Source organism: Panthera onca, chromosome C1 (assembly GCF_046562875.1).
Source record: "Panthera onca isolate mPanOnc1 chromosome C1, mPanOnc1 haplotype 2, whole genome shotgun sequence".
NCBI lineage: Eukaryota > Metazoa > Chordata > Mammalia > Carnivora > Felidae > Panthera > Panthera onca.
The window spans coordinates 88,438,777-88,459,710 of NC_138346.1; the positions used below are offsets into that span (position 1 = coordinate 88,438,777).

Here is a 20,934-nt window from a genome sequence, read left to right on the forward strand (position 1 = left end):
TGATTATTGGAACAAGCTTTAAAAAAAAAAAAACCTTTTAAAAAAAAAACAATTTTAGACCTTTGGAAAATATATACAACTAGTACAGAATGTTCCCATACACTCTTCACTTAGCTACCCCTGATGTTAACATATTATAGAACTATAATCCAATTATTAAAACAAAAAGTTAACATTGGTGCAATAGATATTATTAACTATAGACTTTCTGTATTTTACTGGTTTGTTCACTAATGAACTGCTTCTATCCCAGCATCCAATCCAGGATTCAACATGGCGTCAGGTTGCCATGACATTCAACATGGCATCAGGTTGACATGGCATCAGGTTGACATTGTACATAAAAAATCTGCCCTCTTCAGTGTATTGTATCAGGAGATACATGTCAATATGCCTTATAATAGGTGATGTTAACCTTGACCACTTAGATGAGATGATGCCTTCCTCATTCTTTCTACATTTATTAATTGGAATTCTGTAAGAAAAAGCTCTTCCTTCCTTCCTTCCTTCCTTCCTTCCTTCCTTCCTTCTTTCCTTACATCAGTGTAGATTCGTAGGTATTTAGTTTACTTTGTGTTATAATTAAATACTATTATTGTTTATGTTCTTGATCAAATTATTCCACTTTTGGCATTGGGAAGTCTTTCAGATTGGCTACTCTGCCCTATTGTGATATCCCCATTTTGTTTTTAGCATTTTCTTACTTTCTAACACTGCCAGAATGAATCAAGCCCATCTTAATTTTTCCTGTTTTTGGCCTGGAATCAATTGCTACTCCAGAGAATTTCATAGGATATTGAAATTTCAAAGACTTTTAACCAAATGCGTTTTCTTCAGTGTCATAAGATTATCTTAAGGATGGTAAACAATTGAAAGAATAATTCCTCTACAGATATGTTTTAATGGTCCAAAAGATATCACTTGTCTCAGTTATTTAATTTTAATACAGTAATCACTGCTGTGGTTGATTATCTGTGACTAAAATTCTGAATTTGTATGATTATGGGTGATGATGCTTATTAAGTCATTCAAATATTACTGTGTCCAAAGGTTCTTAAAAAGTACATAAATTTTATAAAATCAATTAATATTTATTGATCCTTTCTCAGGAAACCTGTGTTAGGTACTTTTTTTAAAAGGCATATCAGCCCTTAAGTAGTTAATGGTCTAATTCAGATAATTCATAAATCTTATGACTTATAATTCATAAGTAATATAAGGAGTGATTGCAGAGGGTTTGATCAGACCTTGCATATGAGGCCATGGACCTATAGTGATTTTGTGTCTTGTCTTTTGGATGGGCAGTGAATAGAAAAGCATATGCCAGAAGTAGTGAATGGGTTTGATATTTTGGAAGAATCTTGACTGGTAGGTTTCCAGATTGCTATATTAAAAGAGATTCTATAGTTGAGTCTGAGTTCTTTAGTAAAGATCACAGTGAAGAGTTGGTGATGTTGCCAATGATCAAGTCAGAAGACATACAGGAGTGTTAGCATCTGGCCTTCTTACCATTTCTGGTTTAGTTAGCACAATAAGAGCACAGTATAAGTCTTTTGTGATTAAAAAAGATAGTTCCTTCCCATGACTCATGGGTGAGGTGAACCAGTAAACTGATGTGTAAAATTCCAGGTAATGAAACATGACTTTATATAAAGACAAGTGTCTAGAATCTTTTCAAAAGGCCTAGGATCTCCACTTTTTCAATGTACGAAGTTTTTTATTTTCTTCCTTTTTAAGTGCCCCCATGAACGTCACATTGCTTGACTTTGTTTGTTTGTTTGTTTGTTTGTTTGTTTGTTTGTTTTTAAGCCTTTCTGGTGGTTGATACAGTCTTGTTCTTCCTGATCATTTCCAATTTCTCCCAAATTTGAGCTGCAATTTTTTTTTTCCCTTCACTGTGGGATCCTCCTCCACCTGCTAAAAGAGCCAAACACAACCTTACTTTCCAAAAAGTCTGATTCATCTTAGGTTCTTGGATACATCCAGTTTTAATGACATATTGTCTAAAAAAATATAGATGTGAGATTATTGATCCAACAATCAGTTTAGCTTCTGATAATAGCTCTAGGAAGGTAGTGAGAAACAGAACTAGTTGGAAAGCAATGCAACACCCATATTGAATTTTTAACAACTTAATACATTTTAGGAAATGATCCATCTGAAAGGCATTATGGCTTGCTGAGAAAAGCTGTACACTGGGAACCGGGAGAAGTGGGCTCAATTCCCAGCTCTGCATCTGACTCACTCTTTGTCCTTGGGCAAGTCACTTAGCCTCTCTCTGTGTCTACTTCCTGCCTGGTAAAATAAGGAGAATAATGCATAAAGGCTCCCACCTCACCAAGATGTGTTGAGGCTGTATTCTGTAACCACTGAAGGGATCTTTCTTCCCCCTGCTGGCTAATGGCAAACTTATTTTTATTAGCATCGAGTTTGATTAAATTTTGCAAAAAAAAAAAAAAAGCATGGAGCTATGACTAACTTGAAAGAATCCTCTAATCCTTTAATTTACACTAGAGTTTTACTGCAGTACATGTTGCTTTGTGTTGATACACTCGATGCTAGGAAGAGGACTTGTAGATCCTGTATCTACAAAAAATCTGTTGCCTCAATCTACTTGAGTGTCAACTATGTCTTGTACTGAGCACTGCAGAACCCATTAGAGGAATAGAAGATAAAATCCTGGAGAGAAGAGGTTTACATATAAAAATGTTACCTAACAATATTTATTCAAAAATGCTATTGTTAACATTAGGATCTAGACAATGAGAAAATCAATATAGGCTGAAAAATCACAGAGCAATGTCTCAGAATACATTGAATAAATGCCTTTTATATATACATATACATATAATATATGTATTTGTATACATATAATAAATGCCTATGACATCTTCCCTGATTGCTCCAGCAAAAATGATCATTTCCTTCATTTCCCATCCTCTTTGTTTGATCTTGCTGGCTCATTTTAATTTCTCCAGTTTTCCCTGAATATATTTTGCCATTTTTAATTTTTTTTTCTTTTTAACTACTAGTTAATCATAGTTTCTTTTTGGTTATTTTGTCTCTTAACTTTTTTTATATTGAACAGCACCCCATCACATTTTTTCATGATCTTTATCTTTTGAAATGATTCTGCCAGTCGTAGAATATCTTATATTTTGAATTTGTCTTATTTTTCATTATTTTATTTATCGTGGTCCTGTATCACCAGTGTTTTCTGTAAATAGGTTATTAGATCTAGAGGCTAGATTGGATTCATATTGAATATTCTGGGACAGAATACTTCGTAGGTTGTATTAGGTATATGTATACATATTAGAATTAATAATGCAAATACCAAGAGAGATGGAAAGTGCTTCTGCTTTGCTGTGGTGCTCAGCAGTAATGTTGTATACTATTGTAGAAGAAAAGAGTGCACTTATTAGCTCTATTATCTTTACTAATTACTTGATCTCTTTAAATCTGTTTCCTTATAAATGCAATGCAGCAATACCTACCATAAAGTCTTGAGGGTTTGAGAAAATACTTATAAAGTGTCCTGTTTATAGTAGGCACTCAATTAATTATTAGTACTGATAGTAGTAATAATGATTGCTTATGTAATAGTTTTCTGTCATATGGTCTTTTATGATGAAAATGTTTAGGAATGACATTCATTCTATGAACAGAAAGCAGTACTGTTCATCCCAGGATTCCCATTGTAACAGATGGATGTTTCCAGTCTGTTGACTGGTTGGTTGTTATAATATGATATAAATGGGAGACATTATTGGTAAATCTTTCTAGTAGATTATAAATAACCCAATAAACGAATATAAAACATTATCTATAGACAAAAATCTCTCTGTCTCTAAAAACTCCAAATCCTTTGCTCCAAGATCATCTTGTGCTTTCCACCACTCTAAGAAAAGGAGAGAAAATTACATGTAAAATCTAAGAACCTACACTTGAGGTATTCCCAGTAATTGAAAGATAACAACAAAAAACATTAGGGTTGAGATTAAGAGATTATGTTTTGAAGTTAGTCAGTTTGGATTCCAGTCCACACTATTTCAGTTATTAGCTATGTCACATTGGCCAGGGTACATAGTCTCTTTGAAACCCTATATGCTTATTTGCAAAAAGCTCCAAGAGATGTAAATATAGAATAGAGATATATAGGAGTTAAGCGACTGACTCTTGATTTCAACTCACGTCATAATCTCATGGTTTGTGGGATCAAGCTCCACATGGGGTTCTGAGGGGACAGCACAGAGCCTGCTTGGGATTTTCTCTCTCTCTCTCTCTGCCACCCCCCCTCCGCATATGTTCTCTTTTCAAAATAAAATAAATAAAATTAAAAAATAAAGAATAGAGATATATAAACCACCAACTCACAATCACTGCTCAATACATGCTGGTTATTATATTTTATTACTGTATACATACATTTATTGCCTACAGTTGGCACTTAATAACTCTTAGAAGCCAGTGACGTTACAGTAGGAGAGACCAGAGCTGTTGCAGAGTCTGCAAAAAGACCAGGCAGAGGAATGGTAGGGAGGAATGACATCCACATCACACTCTGCTTACCAAGCTTTGTCCCCCAGTCTCGGGTTATATTTGACCAGAGGGGTTTCCTTTTTCTAATTAGCACAAAGGTGCCATGAAGGCTATTGCTGTCGTAGATGCGAACCTTTTAAACATAGATAATTGCAGGTACAAAGTTAGTGAGGAGCAAGAGAATTGACCTAAAAAGAGTAATTCTGTAGTTCACTATGGTTAATACAAGATTACTCTTGAATAATAAGACGTGCAGATTATGTTGTTCTTTATTAAGGTGAGATTTTCAAAGTCCTCTCTAAAAGAAATCATCTAAAATCTCTCAATATAATTAATGAACTACTTTTTAATAGGAGAAAAGATACTTGTCAAGGAATAAATTTCAATATAGATTTTCATATTCTCTTCTGAGGTTAGTTTCTAAATATAATTCATTTTTCCTTCAAATAGTTTAAAATGACATTTGACTACATAAAAACAGAATTGCTCCCTGCTTATTAGCTTATTGATAGTGCTTCAAGTCATGAGTTTGCATTTATGCTGGGTGTCCTGTGGGGATACACTACTATGTTGTATCTGAAAGTGCAGAGAATAAATTATTGGGGATCTAGAATACTTTTCTGATCCTGGTGGCATTACTAAAATGACGTTTTTGTTTTGTTTTGTTTTGTTTTTGCTTTTATGGGTTGAAAACAAAAGTATTCAAGTATTTATTATTTATTTTTATCCATATAAGGTTTTTGCATTGCCTTAAAAAATAAACAGGTGGGGGCAGAAGGAACATCTGTTGTTTCTTTTATGCTCCAAAAGTATTATTGTACTTGTTGAAAAATGCTAATTTTTTTTCCAGGAAGAATGATGTGATTGAATAATACCAAGTAAATGTTCTAAGTGATAAATTTTCATAAAGAGTAGTTTGCTTTCTTATCAGTGTGTGTGCAAAAGATTTTCTGTCAGAAAATCAGTGAAGACAAAACCAAAGTTTGGATTTGTATCTTTTAATACTACACATATCATTCTCTACAGCTTATGAAAACCACTGAACCAGATATCGTTTTGAATGTTAACACTGTACTTCTCTGACGCTATTGTTTTCTCCTCAGGGAGGGGGACTATAAGGAATGCCTGACAGGCATGTTTTACTTCTCAGTAGGAAGAACTACTCTTTCCATAAATTAAACTGCAAATTTAAAAGTACATTTTTAAAATTATTTTTGTTTTTTTAAAACCAAAACTACTACACTTTTGCTTTCCTGCAAAGCAATGAAAACAAATAGTTCTAGGCAAAATATGTACAATGTTAATCTTGAGTTTCCTTTACTAAAGGAATAGTATTTGCTAAAATAATAGGTGAAGGGTTTTTTTTACATCTGATCAGTTTATAGATATTATCAAAATTGATTTTTGAAAATGGAAGAAGATACCCTCTTGTAATAAGCATTACTTATAGTAGCAATGCAAAAATGCTACAGAGACTGTTCAAGTTATACTATTTTAATATTGCTATTATGTTTTCTACATGGTAGATCCAAGCCTTGCTCTAATATTATAGAAATAAGAGAAAAAAAACATTAAAACATTTCTGGGGTGTTAAAGCGAGTTAACATCATAACCACCAACTGTCAGCAGGCTTTGGGGAGCCAGCAGGGAGCCATGTTTATCCCACATAATGCATGTGTGGTCACGGATCTCATTAAGCAATAACAATCTTTGGGAAATGGTTGTTTCCTCCCAAAGTCCACTCTAAATATACTCATTCCTAGTCCACTGAGGTTCATGCTGCTTATAAGGTTGTCATGCTCTTTTTTTTTTTTTTTTGAGGTTTTTTTAAGCTGGGTTTATGTGTAACAAAAGAATCCTGTCACATAAAAATTGAGATATTTGTGTCTCAAAAATCCATCAAAAAGAAAACCAGTGTTTGAGACTCACTAGGGAAGTTCTTGGGTAAGCATAGTTTCTGTGATAAATTGTTCTGAGGTAATGAATGAGATGCCCACCACTTGACATATTCAGTTGTTTTCACCTGGAGTCAGTTGGGGAAAATATACTAATGAGCTAACTTCAGTGTCCTTGGCAGGTAAATTCTACAAGCCAATTTTAGCCAAAATCTGTAACTGAAAATATACTCACTAGATCTCAGGTCTGTGGAGTAATGTAGCATCCATAGGGAGTTTTGTACCTTTAAAAAAGAATTAATTCATCCTGTTAACTGTCTCTACACTTAAAATAATAAGTGATTGAAAGCTGATATAAAAAATGCACTAATGGTAAATTGAAAGGGGTATTTGAAAAAGAAAAAGAATACCTCAACCACTTGGTAGTCAATGAAAAAGTGTTGACTGTCCCAGTGTCCTCATTCAGCTTTGCCAGATTTTAGTACTTTTAATACTTTAGTCCTTTAGATTCTCATATAGCTTGTGTTTCAAATGAAAGCAATTACAGGAAATGAGAACGATAGTGCCATGAAGTAATTATTAAAATGGGAAGGACTCAACAATGTGAGTTCTATCATTGTTGTTGTTGTTGTTTTCTTAATGTTTATTTGTCTATTTTGAGAGAGCAAGAGAGAGGGAGTGGGGGGTGGGGTGGGTGGGGTGGAGGAGGGACAGAGAAAAGGAGAGAGAGAATCCCAAGCAGAGAGAGAGGGAGAGAGAGAGAGAGAGAATATCCCAAGCAGGCTCTGAGCTCCAGATGCAAGGTTGGAGCTCAGGAACTGAGAGATCATGACCTGAGCCAAAAGCAAGAGCCCAATGCTCAACTGACTAAGCCACCCAGGCACCCCTGTGAATTCTATTTTCATGCATTGATGGATTTTTTTCTCCAAAGAGGAGCATAGTAGTCAGTGGCATTTGCAACCCATGCTTTAGTGAGTTTATTTTTCGTTTTAATTATTAAACATCTATTGATAAATTACTTGCAAAGTACACTCCTAACAGAGAATATGAAGACTGAGTGTATTGCTTTTTATTTTCCAGCTAGTTTTCAATCTAGGATTGCTCTTTCACATGGAATTGAAAATGAATAATAGCTTATTTGAGAAAAAATAATTTTGGATAATGATAGAGGTTCTAAAATCATAGGAAATATTCACTTCAGAGAACATATCTATTTTATTTTTGATTATAGAGTTACCTGTAAATTAATTTTTATATTTGAGCCATCTTGTGCATCTTATTTTTTAAAAAGGAAATGATATATTAGAAATATATAATTGTATTTTAATATATTAGGGATATATTAGAAAACTCTTTAGAGCCATTAAGATATTTGTAGTCTTAAGTTCTTAAGTATAATACTTTTGTCTAAAAATTATAATAGTAGAATAATGCAAATTATTTATGAACATAATGTAATATGTTTTTATTAAAATGTGTATTTAGTGACTTTTATGCATCTGTTTTACAAATCTGATTGAGTGGTATTATTATATTTTAGCCCAGAGAATGTTATAAAATAAATGTTAATACTGTTAAATATATCAAAGTTTCTTTCTCCCTTTTTCTTTCCTGCTCATATTTGCACAGGATTAATAAACTATGTGGAATTTATTCCGAACAAGACATTTATTTACATTTAGGACTCTCTATTTTAATTAAGGCAAAATATATAACAGCTTAAATATAAAGTTTTATATTAACTTTATAATGTACTTTGTTATACTGACATGTATTTGTTTCATTAATTCACTGTGGCAGATAAATAACAGCTAGTATATATATGCGATCAATTTTTAAAGAAGAATGCAGTAGTGTCTTCTCAGTAGTAAATACATATCAGAAATAATGTAATTTTTACTTTTTGAAAATATTTTATTGCTACTAGATTTTTCAAGGGCTTCATTAGTACAAGTAGTTATTAAACTCTAGAATTTGTCTTATCATGCTATGAAAAATGATCCAGAATTTGAGAGTGAGAAGCAAAGAGGTGAAAGGCTGGTTGCACTGGGTGATGGTGTATTCCAAGTGACAAAAAATAAAATGTATTAGTCTGGTACATTTTATGTATTAATGGCGTAAAAGTTACAAAGAAAAGTGGAGTAGCCCTGAAGTCAAAGATTTTGCTTTGTGTCCAGGCTCTAGCTTCTGCTACTTCCTAGCAGAGTAACCATGAACAAGTCTCATATTTTCTCCAAAACTAAATTTTTGTATCTGTAAAATGTAACTAATGACAACTTATTTTATGGAGTTGCTTTAAAACTGAATAAAACTATGAAAGTGTTTTACAAATTCTATAGCACTTTACAGAATTACAATGTAATTATTCCACAACAGTAATAATGAAAGTCAGTTCACTTTTGTGATTTTTTAAAAATTCCTTATTTTGGAATCTTTATTTCTTTTGTTTACTTCCCATTTCTTTAACTCACTTCTATGGATGACAAGAAAACACAGCTTAATAATAATTTACTATTTCAACAATATTTATTATGGACTTGCTAAATAAAATTCCACTTAATGAAAAAAGTGTGAATGCTATGGTAATGAAAAATCGTCATTTGTGTGTTAGAAAGAAAAAGAAAAAATCAGGCCAAAGTGTCCAATCAGAGTGGCAAACAGGATTTCAGAGAGGTGGCAAATATGTGTGCAAGCAACAAAGTAGCTCATTTTTTGTGATGACAAGTGCCTTAAGTTGAGTGAAATGAGTGAAATGAGATACCATCCAAGTTCAGCTTTCACGTACATCTAAGTTCCCATAGAAAAAAGGTTAAATAATACTTTATCTAATTTAACCTTTGGTTGCCAGAACAATATATGACCCCAAGGCACACATGAAATAAGACACTATTATGTTTCAGGAAGAGAAATAGTCATATTAATAATTGAAATATAAACATAAAATAACATAAAATGTGAATCATTGCTAGGCCATAGATTTAATCTCAATTGTAGACCCTGAAGAAGTTTTTGAAATGTAAACGGTTATTTTTGTTTATTAAAAAACACGTCTTCAGTATTAGTGAATTATTTCTGGAAATTGGTAAGCTCTTACCAATTATAACATTTTGATCATCTTTCAAACAGATGTTTAACAACTTAAAATTTATCTCTTATGCTTAAGTGACTACCAAATCACTACATTTAGCACATTCCACAGAAAATAGATATTTCAATTCTTCACTGATTTTTCTCAGAACTCTACATTTTTGTAAAATTCATAGCCCTCTATAAAAGCTAATAAAAGTATGATCCTATCCATTTTGGCCCTATTTAATGGAATGTATCAAAGAAGAAATGCCATAACTTTATTATTGTCAATGCTGGAAGAAGATATTCCTTACATTTTACAATTTAAATTTACAGTTTATAATTTAATTCACTGAAAATTATTGGGAAGTTCAATCCATTTACCATTCTGCTACTAGACACAATGTAATTTTTACCTTTTGAAACTATTTTATTGCTACTAGATTTTTCAAGAGCTTCATTAGTACAAGTAGTTATTAAGCTCTAGAATTTGAATTTGACCTTTTAAATAACCCAAACAGATCTTCTGTCTAAACCTCTTCAATGGGTGGGGTTTTTGTTGTTGTTTTGTTTTGTTTTGTTTCACAATAACAGTTTGCCTGTAGGGTGACATGTGACCTTTCTGCCAAGGCACCGAAGATAGAGATGACCAGGAGTTTGCTCTCTACTCTGGGCTCACCTCCAGTCAGCTGGGCTTGGTGCCCTTTCCTATCTTTGCAAATCAGCCTCTGAATATTTCCCTCACAACACTTGCCAGGAACTGTTATGACTGTTACTCACTGTTAATATATTTTCTCTTAGACTGTGGGCTCTGTGAGGGTAGGGAATGCATCTATATTTCTATCACTCGTGTAACGTCTGGAAGTGGTAGGAAGTTTTAAACAGATATGTAAATAAAACTAAGTATTTCCCCACCTGGTCTTGAAAAAGCCCAATTTGAGAGCGTCTCATAGGTATAGGCACTAACTCTATGAAGCTCTTCAGATGTTTAAATAATGAAGATATGAATTGTTCATTGCTTGCCTTTTTAGAGACTGGTTGAATGTAAGACTTAGAAAATGATTGATAAAGTTTGTAGCCACTGTTTCCTGAGATGAGGCCCAAGGAGTCCTGGTGAGCTGAGAAGAGACAGATTTTGAATACATTGCAGCCTGACATGGGCTCTGGTGCAAATGCAGTACTAATGGTTTAAGTGTGAAACAGAGTATCTTTAAAAACCTTTATGACCTTATGTTGTATCAAACTCATTTCTACCCCATATAGACACCCACAGGACTCAATCCAGTGTTTGGAAAATGTGTAACTTTAAAGAAACTCTTTGGAGTATTGGTTTCAGGCCAGACTTTGCTAAATCAAAGAGTGCCAGTTTCCTTCATGCCAAACAGCACAATAAACCCCTCTGCAAAAGGAATAAAGACCGCTGAGAAATAACTGATGAGGCTTTTAATGTCAATAAATGTCATTTTGTGCATCAGTATTGTGAGAGTTTCCTTTTCACAAATGGAAGAGGGATTTTATAAACTCTCCTGTGAAAGGATAGGGATTTAGAGTTGGCGTTAGTAGACCCTGTAATAAAACAAATCCCTTCTTCAAGTCCCCCTTGAAGTGAAGAATGGCACTTGAACTTTTCATTTGGTAATATGTGGATTATAGATATCCCTCCTCTTACCACTAAGGTGTGTGTCATCTTCTTTGCTATCTTCGTAAATATCCTACTGGGAGCTAGAGGAAGTGGAGAAGAATTGAGAAATAGCCTTTTGGCTTCATTAGATCTTGCGTGATTAAAGATTTGGAAGGTGCTGTGAAAATACATTTAGTTTTCTGACAATCTTGTAAATGAAGCTCAACAAGTATGCACCAGAGTACTGAGCAGATACTTGGGAGGAAGCTTTTACACAGCTGACAGGTCCTGCTAATGAATCCTGGACTGGCACAATATTTAATTTGGCGTTTCCTTACATACAGCAGGTAAGAATCAGCCAATAGCATGAGGTCAGAGATGTCATTTATTTGGCATATTGTGTTCATTAGAGTTTGTGACATATTCTAGCTTAAAATATTATGCTATTCAATGTATATGTATTTATAAAAATCATTGGGCCATCTCTTGCAGGATTAGAATGTTAAACAGTGTTTGTGAAAGAGAAAAATGTGCTTGTAATTTCATTAATTGTTTGGCTAAGTCTTCTTCCCTTTTTTTATTTTTTAACTGTAAAATTTCTATACTGGAAATGACTTTAGTTAGCTTCCTATATGGCTGCCAAAACCAAATAGTCACATTAAACTCAAAGCGTATTCTTTTATATATTCAAAGAACATAAAGAACACAAAGAACACAGACCTGCGTTTCTTTATGAATAAAACTGTCACTATAAGAATGACTATAATGATACTAGGTTTATAAATAATAGGAAAAAATGATAAATAGTACCATATATTTAAGGAAGAGCTTATACATTTGTGTATACATTAATTTAACAGTTTGATCTTCTGGGTTTCCAGGGACTAAAGCTATACATAGCAACAAAACAATCTTATTAAAATAATTTCCCCAATTAATTTACATAATTTAATTAATGTGCATAATTTACATAATTATTTTCATCTACATGAAAATTAAGACTTAAAAATTATAACTTGAATAATTTGTTAGCCAAATCATTCAAATATTAAAATATATGATATTCAAAATAGCAAATACGTTAATTAACCCCTGACTTTCTACAGAGCTTTAAGTGTGAGATCTTGGAGGAAAACTCTGCTCCCCAAAACCCAAGATCTACATCATACCAGAGAATCATATGTATCCTTTCCTCACTATTGAGAAAGAAAAAATAATATTTACATACTTACACCTAAAAGACATAAGCCCAGAAATTCAAGGAGTGATTACAATATTGATTAACCACCAAATTACTCTTAGTTATTTTTTACTTCCACATTAACTAAGTTTGAAATGTAAGAGTTTTAACTTTTAAAACATGTATATTTCAGTGTTTGCTAATATTTTCTTATTTGGGTATGATTATCAGGTTTTCCATTACACCTAATTAAAAATACATAAAATACATTCAGGGAGTCCTCTTTTCCATTTATATAAAATATCTTTCTCTATTTTCTATATCTTTTGTGGTCCAATTTTGTGACATGAGTTTCATTACAAAAGATTTGCTTTTTGAATTTTATTATCAGCATAAATTTTATTTATAACCAGCACTTCCTTTAAGTAATTATAATGATACAATCAATGTGATTACTTTTGAATGCTTTCAAAATATTTATAACACCAGTTGTATTCTTCCTACCAAGAATGCTCGTCCTGATTTTTGGCTCTATAGGCATGGCTACCAGATCTTGTTAAGTGAATTTGTCTGAAGTAAACTCTAGTTTAATGAGAATGAAGTATCCCGGAGTACTATTCATGTTTTCCTTTTGATGCCATTTTTAGACAATTAGGGCAAGTTGGAGATTTATAATCAGGGTACAGAATGGTTCACAATGCCATGTGGCTATAAGAATGCACATGGCTACTGTCTTAAGACACTGCTGTAGGCCTTAAGATACATTTTTTACATACTAAAATGATTTAGTATGATTTACATGATTGTAAAAATATCATGTAAAATATCATGTAAAAATATCAGCTGTCATTTTATACAGAAGGAAATTTAGACTCACACTAAGTCCAACAAACAGCAAGTATCAAAGTTCCACAAAGTCTAGATGTTAAATCTTTCAATCTCCAAGGTCTTTGTTTTTTTAACTATGATATCACAATGTAGCTTTCTAGAGAAACTAAATTAATATAGAATAAAATATAATGTTACAACAATAGAGCATTATCAGAGTTTTGCTTTTTAACAAACATCTCAAAAATAAAAGAAATGTGTTTTTCTCAATATATACTAGCTAGAACCCCATGGGAGACTAAAAACTTTTTCTAATAATGGCTTATGTATGCACTAAAAACATTTTGGGAATTCTTATTTTGGAATTGCATTAAAAGCCTATGGCATTTTCTTTTAAACTCAATGCTTTCAAATCTTGATTTCTAAAGTGTAAATTTGATTTTTTTGGCATAATCAAAAGACTTATAGAGGTCAGATTTGTGAATGAAGTGATAGATTAAACTTGTTACTCTGGTTTTGATGTTTAAATTTTGGAACAGATTTTAAGTGATAGGCTGTGTCTAAAAGTAACTCTAAGAGAAATATTTAAAAATAGTTTTCTTAATAGCACCAATAGAAAGTCTGCTATTTATGCCTACATTAAAGAATAGCTTCATTTGGGTTCTTTAGGACCAGAAGAATCATCCACGGTTTATCCACAGTATATACACACACACACACACACACACACACACACACACACACACACATACTGACATATATTATATATATAAAACAGGTTTTATATTTGAGTATATATGAGACTATGTCTAACATATGCTTTATATCAAAATGTGTGTAACATATGCAGAGATAGACATGCTAACATGTTGTGTATTCCAATTTTATGAAATACAAATGTGGCAATTTCAATTTAAATCATGTAGATAACCTATGTAACTTAGATGTTACCTAGACTTCTCCCAAAGGAATGACTTATGTTCCTTAGTGAATGAATATGAAGTGACATTTGAGAAGGTCCAGTTGCCAGCCTACTTCTGAGGAGATCTAGCCTGGCTGTCCACATCACCGAAGCAGTCACCACTGTTTGAAAATGAATCAGACTACACTGCCCCTTTATACCTTTAAATACAAATCCTGCAGCCCATTAGCTCACCCACTTCCCTTCCCAAGTTCATAAGCCAGGTGCCCTCCCCAAACCACCCCCAAAAAATTTTTTTAAACCTATTTAGTTCAAATAGGGTAAGAATAATTTTAAAATAAGTTTACCTATGGAAATTACTTTTTTTTCCCAAGTTCACATCAGATGGGTAATGTGCCGAGGTCATAACAAGGTTTGAGGGAAGCACATGTCACACAACAGCGTGAACACCCAATCTTCACGCTTATGAACTGTAAAAGGATCCTGCGATTTACTCTTATTAGTAATTTCCTATCTCTTCCCTCCTCTCTTCCTCTCTCCTTTCACCCTTGAGTCCCACTGTCCTCAAAGCAAAAGTAAAGAAGAAATGTGTGGTGGTGGGACAGTGAGTGAGTCTTTATAAGAGGAAGGCTAAATTGGAAATCACTTACAAAGGACCCAAACCATCTCAAACTATCAGTTTAATTTTATAATTATGTTGCAGAATCATTAAAGCAGCTTGGTTATTACCATCAAGATTTCTTTTCTGGTTTACAAGGTGAGAGGTTAATGACTCATTTACTGAGGTATGCAGTTTTCTTTCATTTTTCACTTACAATTATCTTCACTTGTTTTAAAATGTAATGCAGTCTCCAAAATGTATTGTAGTTCTTCATTATTTCTGTCAATTAAACTTTCTAAATCATAGCTTTAAAATGAATCACAAATAAGAATTAATAGATTTCAATTGCTGAATGCCCACTTCCTGGACGAAATGAATGGGGCAGATTTACTTTTGAAAATCTGCTTTCCATAGCAGCTGGAGCATGAGGGCACAGCAGATGTTAGTCTCTAAAAAGCTAGTATTCACTTTGGAAATGGACTCTGGATGTCGGTGTTGTCTTTCTCCATGGAATGATGTTTGTTGATAGAGCAATGTTGATGCTAATATATTTTTGGCTGAAGTAATGGTTACTTTACAGAGCATCTGTGTTCTGTAAGCACTTCAGTGAGATGCCTAGGTTGCCTGATATCTTAAGGCAAAGTGATGATGTAAACAGACAGTAAACTTCCTTCAAGGTTTTCATAGGTAGATCCAATTTTAGATAGGTAACATAAAACCAAGTGTCCTTAAATCTAGTCTAAAAAAATACAAAGTTCTCTACAAGGAGACATAATGTCTACAAATGTAGAAAATCTCAGTCTTAATCACTGGGGGTAACATTGTACTCATTTGCATTGTTTATGAAATTAAAGTCAACATTTTTTTTTAATGTAGACTGCATTAGTTCTCTTGTTCACCAGACTTCATGATAATTGACATCTCTCTAACACTTATAATCCAGGTTACTATCTCGGGACTGGTGGTATAATGAGGTTGTTGCCATAGAAACTTTGCAATCATTGACGCACTTTTACTATTGAACTTAAATGCTATGGCAAATTTAGAATTTTAAATCATTTAGAAACAGAACAAATTCTGTGGGGATAGTGTATTATTCTTTTATCTGAAATAAACCACTTAGGGAACTAATTATTTTGAAAATTGAAGAAAGGTGCTTATTAGCACAATAGTACTATTTAAGATCTAAAGCTAAGAGAAGAATTTGGTCTAGCCAATGCAATTTGCCAATATAATTTAGTGTCAGAAAATCCCAATGAATGTCAGTTTGATTTGGGATTGTTAATACTCAAAATAGCATGGAAGGGAGGCACCTGGGTGGCTCAGTCAGTTAAGCATCCGACTTAACCTCGGGTCATGGTCTCATGGTTCATGGGTTCAAGCCCCATATTGGGCTCTGTGCTGATAACTCAGAGCCTGGAACCAGCTTCATATTCTGTGTCTCCCTCTTTCTGCCCCTCCCCTGCTCACGCTCTGTCTCTCTGCCTCTCAAAAATAAACAAAAACATTTCAAAAATTAAAAAAAAATAGCATGAAAGGTGTTTATACACACGGAATAAATAAACTTGCTAAGGAAATCTAGAAATCATAGATTGCCTGTCTTTAAACTATCAACTAATTGTTAAATTTCTGTTTGAGATTTAAGCAGAAAATATTTTATCCTCCAAATCATGTTAATATTATAATCATATCTGCCTATTCTGTTAAATATGGGCTTTAGAATAAAATGGGTTTTATTGCCTTATTGAACTATACTTGCCTTATAGTCATCATTCTAAAATGCTGTTGCCAATTAGATTATAAACCCTTTGAAGGTAAAGCCCACTGGGATGGTGGCCATTAAAGGGAAAATGTAGATTAAATATCTCAGTAAGATCAAGGAACCCTGTTTAATCTGGTTTTGCACATGCATCACTGTTGAATATGAGTTTTCCACCATTATGGATTGTGGCATATGACAGAGGATTACAGTGATTGTATATTATGTACTGGATATCAGCTTGTGGTATTCTCATTTTTATTCTATATGAATAATGTTTCCAGGCAGAAATACACTAAGTTATTGCATGAGAGCTAGTTGCCTGTACATTTATTAAACAATCATCCATATGGCAAGAGTCAACACTATGTTTAGAGGAGAAAAGTGAGTTCTAATTAAGGAAGATCTACTTGAATTAACAAAAGTGAATTCCAACTTTTCAAATTATGTGTCTTTTGAAAATTATCAGTTGTGCAGCTTGGAGTACATTTCTATTTTGTTTTCTCATTTAGCCATGACTTAGTCCATTTAGATTGCTGAGAATAATATGAGGCCCCAAGTAAATTAAGGTTGACTTCACCTCAAGGTTGATTCTATAATTTCTTTCAATATGTTATTCATCTATTTAGTCTAGCTCTACTTCTATGAGTGATAATAATGTAAAGAGCATTTTTTTTCTTTCTTTCACTAACTTTGTCCCTGTTAAAGACAATTTAGCCTTTTTAACTGTATAATTCAAATTTTGTTTGTTCTGTGTTTAATCTTACAATGGGGTCTTAAAACCCGAAAATGAATACATATTTGAGTGTTTTTATGATAGCAGTAAAACATGTTCTCTAAACTGAAAATAAATTAAATAACCATTTTAAGAGTACTCAGATGGGCCAGTTTCCTGTAATATCTACTTCTAAGTAATTCTTAACCCTATGGAATATTGTCAGTAATTCAAATATTTTTTAAAATTCATCAATGCATGTTGAACTATTGGAAACATTTTTCCTAAATGTTTACAAATGGAATTATTCTGTTACAGAGCATCAAAGAAGAAGAAGCACATTTTCTAGATCTGACCTCAAGAAAATTTCCTTCTTTCTTTCCCTTTGCCAGGTTGGAGTTAATATAGTGGGGTAGAGGAATATAGGCAGAAGGAGAATATCTATGTTCTCTTGGTTTGCTGATAATCTTAGAGGACTGTGTGAGAGAGCAAGATTTTTTTATAGCTTGTACTTGTTCTTGCAAAACATTAAAATGTAGAGAGCTTAGGCAAGGAAAAATATTAGACTTTGATGCTCCATTTTCAGGGACTTGTAAAAAGAAAAAGTTACACCATGTGATTTATTCTCATGACAAGATTGTAAAGAGAACAAGAAGTACAAAAACTCAATCTGTTGTTGTTACATTATTTACATTTGTACATGATGTCTCCTTTATCCTGAATGCCACATTTGAGTTCTTCAAAATGGTAATATAGAATCTTCATAAAGATTTACAGAGCCAACTTCAAACAACTAACTTCTTAATTTAATGGTAATTGTATGGTTTAAAAATGTACTTTCTTTTTGTAGCATATTTTTTTTCAATAGATAGCTCTGTGTACGCTGACATTAAATCATTTTGATGTCCTTCAAAATGCATACTAGCTTACTTAAGTTTTGAAATGTGGAGATCTATTTGGCTCTACATTCAGTAACTTTAAAATTGAAAAATACCAGATATGATTTTCCAAATAATTTTTCAAATCAGTAATCTGTCTTTCAAACGTTAATTGCTGATCCCCAAGTCCAAATATTATGTGAAATTAAACTGTTGTCTTCCTTTTTGCACACGTGGTACATTGCAGAATAAAATGTGATGCTTTCTTTATAAATATGAATGAGCTCAAATGCCTCGCTCATGTTTGAAATGGGTCAAAAGCATTTGCGTGAAACATCGTGGAGCCACATCATTTTAAGGAGAATGAAGAGCTTCAAAAAGAAGTTAAGTTCGCACTAATTATTTTTTCAAATAGATATGTTTGTAGGTTTTCCTATAAAATAGGTCCTGTTTGACACTATGAATAAGAGAGCATCTCTTCCCTCACAGTGTTACATTCTGGTACAAGAAGTGCTAGCTTGAGAAGTTCCAGCTTTGTATTAGGCAAAATAGATACAGCAAGATTTTTGGGAAAAGATTTTTATAGTGATAATCACAGCAGGCTATGGATTAGGATAATCTAATGGTCTGCCTAAACATGCACGTAAGAGGGTCGCCTGGGTGGCGCAGTCGGTTAAGCGTCCGACTTCAGCCAGGTCACGATCTCGTGGTCCGTGAGTTCGAGCCCCGCGTCGGGCTCTGGGCTGATGGCTCGGAGCCTGGAGCCTGTTTACGATTCTGTGTCTCCCTCTCTCTCTGCCCCTCCCCCGTTCATGCTCTGTCTCTCTCTGTCCCAAAAATAAATAAAAAACGTTGAAAAAAAATTAAAATAAATAAATAAATAAACATGCACGTAAGAAATTATAATGATCAATGATTGCATTGTCACTCCACCAAATTTTTTTAAAAAGACTTTACATCTGCTGCCTTATGTGACTTCACTCTGTGGAATAGTAACATAGAGCTCTTACATCTAAGAGTAAATTAGTTTAATACGTTTAGTTTCATAGCCAGGAATCAGGTACTGAATTCTATGGTCAGGGACTTCTCTCCCATCACAGTATGAGGCTTATGGTTCATTTATTGGAACAAAAGGATTATACCATAAAGGTAATTGGTCACAGGCATAATTAATATCATATAAGATCAGAATTGGTACAAAAGGACCTTTATAGAGTACACATTATTTGGGGGTCATGTGAATAATGAAAGTTATTGCTTTGCCTTGCTTGTCAAATTATGTCTCAACATTCCACTTTCCCTGTGCTCTACTTAAATCTCCTAAGTGAGATTATTTTCTGAGTAAACACTCTCTGATATCTTGTCCTAGTGTGATACAGAACAAGGTTATGTTTTTCGATTAGTCCATTACTATCCCAGAAAATTGGTAAATTTCTCCCATATTATCTTTTGCATAAAATATAATTGACAGTGTCCCTGCCCTCTCATACAGGACAGTATGACTAGAACTCAATAAAAGCAGTCTATAGAGTTCTGTCAACTTTTCCAAAAGGGAAGGTAAGTATAATACAAGTGTTATTTATTTGGATTTATAAGAAATAAGTCTAGCACAGAAAGGATAGTTAAGTAGACTAAGATCTGGCATCTACGCTGAATTCTAGTTACTGTCACCATGGTTTTCACAATTGCTGTTATATATGACTATTTACCAGGCATTGAATGGAACCCCAAAGTAATTTTGTATTGGATCCTAAGTGCTTGACATAGTAATGTCTCCCTGTTTCTTGGAGTTGGATTCTACACTTGATTTTAGCCAAAAGGCCAAGAAGCAATCTTGGAGTTGGATTCTAATCAAGAGGTGCTACATGCAATAGTTTAGCAACAGACATCTATTTTATAAACAAAACAAAACAACCCCTTCGCAAGCCAACACACCTATTTTCTAATGTACTTGTAAAAATGATCAAACACAGAGTTGAAGATGTGACATTAATACATTAAATATCAAATTAATACATTAAATATCAAATATGGAAGTAGAGTATATTATGCTAAGCTAAATAAGTCAGAGAGACAAATACCATATGATATCACTCACATGTGGAATTTAAGAAACAAAACAGATGAACATATGTGAAGGGTGGAAAAAAAGAGATGGAGACAAATCATAAGAAACTCTTAACTATAGAGAACAAATTGATGGTTGATGGAGGGGAGGTCAGTGGGGGATGGGCTTAAATGGGTGATTGGTATTAAGGAGGGCACTTGTGATGAGCACTGGGTGTTATATGTAAGTGATGAATCGCTGAATTGTAGTCCTAAAACCAATATTACACTATATGCTAACTAGAATTAAATAAAAACTTGAAACAAACAAAAAATAAATGTTGGCATTAGCTAAGCTCCTTTCCATTTCAAAGAAAAAATGCACATAGATAGAAGGAGGTATTTTCTGATTTTAGAAGGGGTTCATTTGGAAACTGAATAACCTAAAACCCACTGGAGTACAGTTTCATGCCTGGAGATTGTAATTAACTAAGACCTGTAATACCCCTATGAGAACTTCCAGAATGTTTAAGTCATTGGTTACATCTGACTCATTTGTATGGTCACCTTAGTTGTTGCTTTGTTCTTAAATATGATGAAACAAAAATTTTAATTAAAGGATACAGACATACACATGCTGCAGTTAAATGGTTGTTTGTATACTATACTAGATATTTTAAGTACTTAATGAATATTAGGGAACTATAAACTATGGAGTCTATTGAACTACTTACTCCCTTGAAATCAATTTACCCTACAATAGCAGCATATCACAGGTTCTTATTAAGGGATTTTTTTTTTAACTGTGAGGTGCTAAAGAGGATGCTATAGCATAATATACATTTGGTAACTTATACTCCTGTGCATTGCTTCACATC

The 20,934-nt window shown here is 33.3% G+C and overlaps 1 protein-coding gene and 1 non-coding gene across 4 annotated transcripts in view; one reads left to right on the plus strand and one right to left on the minus strand.

The window, feature by feature from the left end:
- The window catches only part of LRP1B (LDL receptor related protein 1B), a 1,899,539-nt gene that overhangs the window by 14,921 nt on the left and 1,863,684 nt on the right, over positions 1 to 20,934 (plus strand). The gene's annotated exons all lie outside the window — the stretch shown is intronic.
- Positions 14,436 to 14,539, minus strand: LOC132674122 (small nucleolar RNA U13). Its single transcript, XR_009608432.3, has one exon. It is a non-coding gene; the product is annotated as a small nucleolar RNA U13 (small nucleolar RNA).